Source organism: Camelus ferus, unplaced genomic scaffold (genome assembly GCF_009834535.1).
Source record: "Camelus ferus isolate YT-003-E unplaced genomic scaffold, BCGSAC_Cfer_1.0 contig846, whole genome shotgun sequence".
Lineage (NCBI taxonomy): Eukaryota > Metazoa > Chordata > Mammalia > Artiodactyla > Camelidae > Camelus > Camelus ferus.
In genome coordinates this window covers 92,258-100,563 of record NW_022589685.1, presented here as the reverse complement: position 1 = coordinate 100,563, position 8,306 = coordinate 92,258, and the positions used below count along the sequence as shown (strand labels likewise).

General features: G+C 31.4%; 1 pseudogene; it reads right to left on the bottom strand.

The window, feature by feature from the left end:
• Positions 1–1,614: 1,614 nt before the first annotated feature.
• LOC102508762 lies at positions 1,615–3,208 on the bottom strand (annotated as a pseudogene).
• Between the last annotated feature and the right edge of the window lie 5,098 nt (positions 3,209–8,306).

Genomic DNA, 8,306 nt, shown 5'->3' with positions numbered 1-8,306 from the left:
TTTAGATTTCAATTTCGTTACTGAATACGACCACCCCAATAAGGGTCAAGTACCAGTTAGATACTTCCTGTGTAAAAGTTAGAAGGGGCACAATTTATATGGGATGTACAAACCTACTTTAAATATTTGTGATGTCCCTTCTTGACAAAGCTCTGATTCTAAGAAGTAAATTAATTGGAAGACAATATGTTCATTTGTATGGGGATGAGATTCAGTTATTTGGTGGTGGATGGGTGAGGAAGAGACAGGAAAATATCCAGCTAATGAGAATGGAATGCTTTAGGCCTCTGGAGGCAGGAATTAAGAAGAAAATATTACTTTGTCTCCTGTACCTACCTCAAATTACTGTCTTGAGTGACTAGTCTTTGGGCTATGAAAAGAGCTAGTTTGTGATGAAGACTAAGACCATAACGAAATAGTTTGAAAACCACGAGAGATTTGCTGTTTCAGAAAGTAGATTTTGCTTAAAGTCAACATGTATTTTTCATTCACTAAATACTAAAATGCATCCTGTGTCATGTGTTGTGCTTAATGTGCTGGTACCCAAGTTAGACAAGGAAATGCATATAGACAGAAAATATCTGGAGGAGGTGGTTTCTGCGCTGAGACTGGGAAAGCCTAAGTAGGTAAAAGGAGGACATCCTAAGTCCAAAGATGAGCTGAAGCAAAAGATATGAGTTTGGAGTTAACATGGTTGACAAGCACTTGCAGGGATGTATCTCCAGATACAGTGAAACATAAAGATATGCCAAGGTAGTCAGATGCCTGATCTATAAAAACTGACTAAACTATGTTGAGTTTGCGGGCTTAGAGTTGGAAAGGCATTAAGTGCCACCCTGAGGACTTAAGCTTGTCTTTGGCTGCAACATAAAAGCAACATATAGTATTCACCAGAAAATATAGTGTAGTCTCTTGAGGGGAGGAAATGAAAGCACCAATTGGAATGCTTTGAGAACAGCACAAAGAAGACCATAGATAAAACTACTTCTGAAATTCTACCACATGCTGAATGTGCCATCTGAGACTATATCATTTGACCTTTATGATTCCAGGGATGACATACTAAAGACCATAATACCTGGGCTGGTTCCTGCATTTATCTCCTGTTCCAAACTATACTAACAACACTTTTGATCCTTTCCAGGATGAACCAGAAGCAACTTAGTATTTTTCCCTCTCTACATGTTTTAGTCTTTTCCCAAATTCTACCATTTTCTGTTCTTCCTTAGAAGAAATTATTCAAATTTACTCCCATATTGTTCCCTCAAATGATCACATCAATTAAATATCATTTTTTTCTTTAAATGGTAACTTATTTCCCATTTTACCTTTAGTGTAATTTTTAAAAAATAAGGAAAAATCAGGTAAAAATTTATGTTTATTGTTCAAATAATAAAATTGCAGATATTTGTCGACATTTGCCAACATTAATTTTAATCTTTGTTATCGTGCATAATCTGGTAGTTCTCTGGCAGATCAGTTGTAATTAGGATGATGTTCATAAACTGCAGTTGGCTGATGAGTTGGCCCTGAAACAGAGTTAGCTGATGTATCAACTATCATGGGCACTTGAAACAGTTGGTTGCACTCTGCTTGAAGTTAAGTAAAAGGACCTTAATTGGCCAATATTTTGTGATATCTATTTGGAAAAATAGAAGGATCTACCATCAGTCCAAGATAATTGCTCTGAATGGGAGGTAAGATGCTGTACTGAAAAGAAGAGGTTGTAGTTGTAATGAAATTCACAACAATGCCATTTGCTTCAGTGTAGCTGCTTTGTGAGTGCACGTGGAATGTGGTCAGCTGATTTAAAAAAGCACGTTGATCCACTGCAATTTGTTTTGGTGGTCTAACTGACATTGATGATGCAGGAGGAAAATCACCTCTCATCGGAGTAATTGTATCACCAATTATGTGGCTAGTAGCAGGCTTTCTTTTTAGAAGCATGTTTAAATTTGGAGAAGGTAAAAATGCACTTTCTCCTCTAGTGTCAGACAGAAAACCAGAATTATGATTATCCAAATTACCCTCTGCTTTAAAGTGCTTCTTGTTGAAATCTTGAGCCAATGAAGATACCAGAGAAGCATTTTTAATCCCAACCCTTCTTTTTTTTTTCACTAAAAGCTGGGGACAGCCTCGTTTAAAATTTGGATTATGATAGAACTGCAGCTACAAACAAAGGAGAAGTATTTTAGTATTAGTTTAAACCAAACTACAAGACTACAATAAGCCTAATCTATAAAACCTCAGATTTCATGCTTACTATACTAAGATAATATCATCAAAATATGAACATTGCTGACTACATTTTAAAATTACTTATTTGGAAAATACACATTTAAATAGTATAGTCAACAAATTAAAAACTTTAGCATTTGCAGTAATGGTGAATGCCCCTTTTTAAAAGCAGCTTTAACACCTATATTCAGATTTCTATTAAGATTCATAGTTGCTAGCAAAGTTTCTCATAACCTTGAATACTTATCACAGTCCTAATTTTTTGGAAAAAATTAAGTATTTTAGCTTTAGTAGTTTTATACAATTTTCAAAATCTAGCTTTACATTTAAATTACCATAGATAGATGTAAAAAAAAAATTTATATATAAGTTATCAAGTGGTGACTAAAATTTCTGAATACCTTATTTAAAACAGAGACTTCTTTTTCTTCTGCCAGAAATTCAGCTAGACAAGCAGATCTTGGAAAATTCTGCCGCACTTACAGAAAACATAAAGATTAAACTCTCTAACTACACTTTTCATACATCCAGTTTCAAATATTCTGAAAGGGGACTTTCTTTCCAAAAATTCCTTGTTAAAGACATCTTCATCGATCACTATGGAAGTTCCATTATCATCCCACCAGATGGATTGAAATTGGTCACTCCCAACCATTTTCCAGAGATTTCTTGGAAATGTCAGAGAACGAAAATCATTATCTTCATCTGGTTCAGAGACACAATGTGTGTATAACAGTCTTTTTCTAAAAGGATTCTTCACACAAAGTCTGAAAAGCATTTTCTTCAATCATAGACCTCAAGTCCAAGTCCCCAGAGAATGTTTGATCACACAATAGAGATCTACTGGACTTTTCTGAACCAGTTGGCCCATCTTTAGGAGACACATCTTGAATTTCTGAAAAAACATGTGCCATCTCAAATAACTTTTTTTACAGCTCCTTTTCTAATCTGCATGATTTTGAGCACTGCAGCTTCAAATGCTGCTTTAGTAAGCCTGCACTCATAAACTGCTAGGCCATCACAGTTGTTCTCAACCTGAGTAGCTGTGACAACACAAATGACTGGTTTTCCAGCAACCCAAGTGTAACATTCAGGCTGTGTTTACTTCTCATACATCCAGTTAAAATGAAGCCACTAGGATGTTTATTTTTACAGTGTGATCTGCAAATTTTATTCCCACAAAATCTTTTTAAATAAATTAAATTTGGGGTCTATGAATAAAACCAATCTCCTTCCTTTTGTACACAAATTTATACCAGATTGGTTAACAGAGTATAAATATTGTACTAAATAAATAAACTAATTTTAAAGTTTTGGAATTTAAATTGAAATTTGTGTGAAACCTGTATAAAAAAGTTATAATTATTTCATTATCATTTGTAAATAAAATGAAACATAATTTGATTTGGATATGGAAGTAGTTATTTATCTGTGTGCTTTACATTAAGAAGCTCTATATTCAAAAAATGAGCAGAATAAGTATCAGTTTAATTGGTATGCTTATAAATAAATGGTGAATATTTTTGAAATAAAATTATATTAAAATATTCAATCAAATTTAAGAAATGCCAAAGGGGGTAATTTTTTTTTTTTAAATTGTAATTCAGCAGTATAAGTAAAACAAATGTAATTTAATATTCTAGTTTAAAATTACAAAAGAGTAGATCTTATTGATAAACATCTTATCAAATGTTTATTTTTGCCATTATTTCATTCGGAGGTTTTTCAGTCCCGACAAGGAACAAATTTTCTTGTCATCTTTATAATCCACACTCTTGTGGATCCTGTTAAGTTTTCCAAAATGATGTTCATAAATAAACTTATGCACAAGATACTGGGTTCCATACCCAGTGCCTCCATTAAGCAGCAAACAAACAAACAAATAACAGTAAATATGGTTTGTTGTGGAAAAGACCAGCTACGTACATTTTAGGAAGCAATTTGTTTCTCATTCCTGAAACAGTTGGCATTGTTTGTATAATATGGCATTTTAAGGCAAGTCTTTTGTACTCTAATTTTAAATAATTGCTATGTTCTCTATCAGTAAACTGTAGTAAATCCAGTTCTACCAATACTTATATTATTTATTTAGAAATAAATTCCATTAAACATAAGCCAAAATCAATATGAGACATAAAATTTTTAAATAAATAAATCTACACTCAATCTACCATGTAATATTTTCCTTCAGTATATGTATATTCCCTTCTAAATAAATATTAGAAACCTGAATTCATGGCATATTATAAGTATTATAAAGTATAATTAAGTGGAAATTATTCCTGATTCATAAATATTTTTTCACATATGCAAATCAATAAATGTGATACCGTCCCTTGAAAAACAAAGAATACAAAAATAATAATCTTAATACTTGTAGAAAAATTATTGACAGAACTTAACTTAAAATTTTTTTGAAAAATTTCTTAACAAATTCGCTCTAGGTAGAATGTAACTAAACATAATAAAAGCCATATATGAAAAAATCATTAATAACATCAAGCTCAATGTTAACATACAGGAACATTTTCCTCTGGACCAGTAATAAGAAAAAGTAGCTGATTCTCACAAGTCCTAAATTACACTACACTACTGGAAGTCCTAGACTGAACAACTTGTCAAGAAAATCACATAAAAGGCCCCAACTTGTAAAAAGGCAGTAAAACTTTACAGATGACATAATTTCACATAGATAGAAAAATCCATAGACTTCTCAAGTGACTGTTAGAAATAATGAGCAAACATATAAAACCTGCAGAATACAAAATCAATATACAAAAATCAGTTGCACATCTATATACTAACAACACTTTATCAGAAAGAGAAACTAGGAAAACAATTGTGTGTACGATTATATCAAAAAGAATAAAATAGGAATAAATTTAATAAGTGAAATAAAAGAGCTAAACATATATCTATTAGTAACAGGTGCAAGAAATATAAGTAAACTACATAAATAGAAAGATATTCTGTGCTCATGGATTGTATGCAATGTGAGAAAATATCCTAATCTATCTTTTACATTATCAAAATTCCCTGCACTACTTATTGAGGAGAATGCCTTTTCATCATTTTATACTTTTGCTTCAATTTTCATGGGTTAATTGATCATATTTGTAGGGATTATATTTGCTTACTCTATTCTCTTCTATTCAGTGGTGTCTGTTTTTGAGCCTGTATCATGTTGTTTTAATTACTAAAGCATTGTAGTACAGTTTAAGTTCAGAGAACCTTACACTATCAGACTTAATAATTTTTTCATAATTATATTGTCAACTCATGATCTTTGTGGTTACATATAAATTTTGAAATTATTTGTTCTTTTTACTTGAAAATTATAATGGCTATTTTGATATGAATCACACTAAATTTACATTGTTTTGGGTAGTATGGTTGTTTTAAATATATTGCGTCACATCATTAACATAAGAGATCTTTTCATTCTTTGGATCAGTTTTAATTTCCTTCATCATAGTTTTCTATTCTTTAATGTATAAGTTTTCACCTTATTTGTTAACTTCATTCCTAGGTATTCTTTACATATATATATAATTATATACATAAAATTTTAAACACATTTCCTGCACAAATACAACATTCAGAAGGGAGTGGCAAGACATATTCAAAGTCCTAAATGAAAGGAAACTGTAATTTAAGATAGTTTATCAAGCAAGGAGATGCCTTGGAATAGAAGGAGAGATAAATACATTCCGTACAAGCAAATACTAAAAGAAAATAACAACAGAAAGAAAATAATGAAAGATCTACTCTAAATACTAAAGACACAGGATCCAATATAAAGGAGAAAGCATATTTAGAAAGGCAGTAGCTAAAATGACTTACAACAGAATAAACATGACGTTGTAAAACAGGACATCAAAATATTTAAGTTCAGAGAGGAAAACAGGACAATACAGGGTATTTTCTTCTTCTTTCTGTTCTCTGTAGAATGGGTTAGAATTTGTATTACTATCAGTTAAAATAAACAGATATAGTAATGTGTCCATATACATACAAAAATGGTAACCATAATTCAAAAGCTTACAATGAACTCACAAAACCAAAAAGAAACCAAGATTATAAAAGAAAATAATCAAGCCACACAAAGAAAAAGAAATGAACAAAAAGGAAATACAAAATCAACTGGAAAATGAAGTTCAAATTGGAAATAAACACCTGTCTATCAATAATTATCACAAATGTTAATAGAATAAGTGATTCAGTGAAAAGATATATATTGTTAGATGGGATAATATAACAAGACCCTATATTATGAAGCATACAATAGACCCACTTTAGGGAGAGGAACACACATCAATTGAAAGTAAGAGGATGGAAAATTATATTTCATGCAAATGGACATGACAGGTAAACAGGACTAGCAGTACTGATTTCACACAAAATACACTTTAAAACAAAGGCCATAGAGAAAGATAAACAAGGACATGCTATAATGCTTAAGAGATCAGTACAATATTATTGTATTATACACTTTAAGATATATGCACTCAATATTGGAGCACCTAAATACATAAAGCAAATATTAATAGATGAACAGGAAAAAATTGATGGAAAACAATCATAGTAGGAGACTATAGCACCCCATTACCATCATTGGAGATGTCTTTCAGACAGAAAATTAATAATGGATCAAAGACAGTAAAAGATAAAATAAAATACTAGCACTTTGTTGATATATATGCAAAACAGTACATCTCCCCAAAACAGAATATACATTCTTTTCACTGCACATGGAATATTTTCTAGGAAAGACTATACACTCATGCACAGAAGAAGCCTCAAAAATTTAAAGGATAAAATTATTTCAAGCATCTTTTCTGAATATAATAGCATGAAACTAGAAAGCAATCACAGAAAAACCAGAGAGAAGAAAATGACACCATGTAGGTTAAACAACATGATATTAAACAAGTAGGGGGGTGAAGAAGTTAAATAAGAAATTAAAAAGTATCTTGAGAAAAATGACAAAAACACTACACAAAGTCTATGGAATACACTTAAAGCAGGCTTAAGAGGGAAGTTCATAGTAATAAGGCCCTCCTCAAAGCACAAGAGCAATTTAAAATAAATAATCTAACATTGTATGTAAAATAATCATGAAAAGAAGAGCAAACAAAACCAAATGTCAACAGAAAGAGGGAAATAATAATGATCAAGGATGAAAGAATTCATATAGAGATTAAAAAATACAAAAAATCAAATTCATTTTTGAAATAGTAAACAAAATTGACAAAACTCTGGACAGGATCTCCAACAAGAAAAGAGAGAGAACACAAGAAATATACGAAATGAAAATGGAGAAACTAAAAAGAGAACAACAAATCTGCAAAGTATCATAAGGAACTACCATGAACAACTCTATGGAAACAAACTGGATAACCTAGAAGAAATGAAGAAGTTTCTGCAAACATTCAGCCTACCAATATTGCATCAAGAAGAAATTGACCATTTGAACAGACAGGTCACCAGAAATGGAATAGAATTATCAATAAAATAAAAAAAAATCTCTGCAAACAAAAATTCAGAACCAAATGGATTCACTGGGGAATCTGACCAAACATACAAAGAATAATCCATACCATCCCTCCTCAAAATCTTCCAAAATATTGATATCGAGAGAGTACTCCCAAACTCACACCATAAGGCCAACATCATCCTGACAAAAAAACCAGACAAAGACACTACCCTAAAAGAAAATTATATGCCAATATCATTGATAATCATAGATATAAAAGTCCTTAAGAAATTATTAACAAACAGAATCCAACAGCATGTAAAAAAAGATCATACACCATGATCAAGTTAGGTTCATCCCAGGAACACAAGGATGGTATAACATGCAAATCAATCAATCAATTGTGATACACCATATCAACAAAAGAGAGGACAAAAACCACATGATCATCTCAGTAGATGCAGAAAAAGTATTTGATAAAATTTAACACCTATTTGCAATAAAAATTCTTATCTCAGTGTGCATAGAGGGACCATAACTCAACATAATGAAAGCTATTTATGACAAATATATAGCCAGCAAAATACTCAGT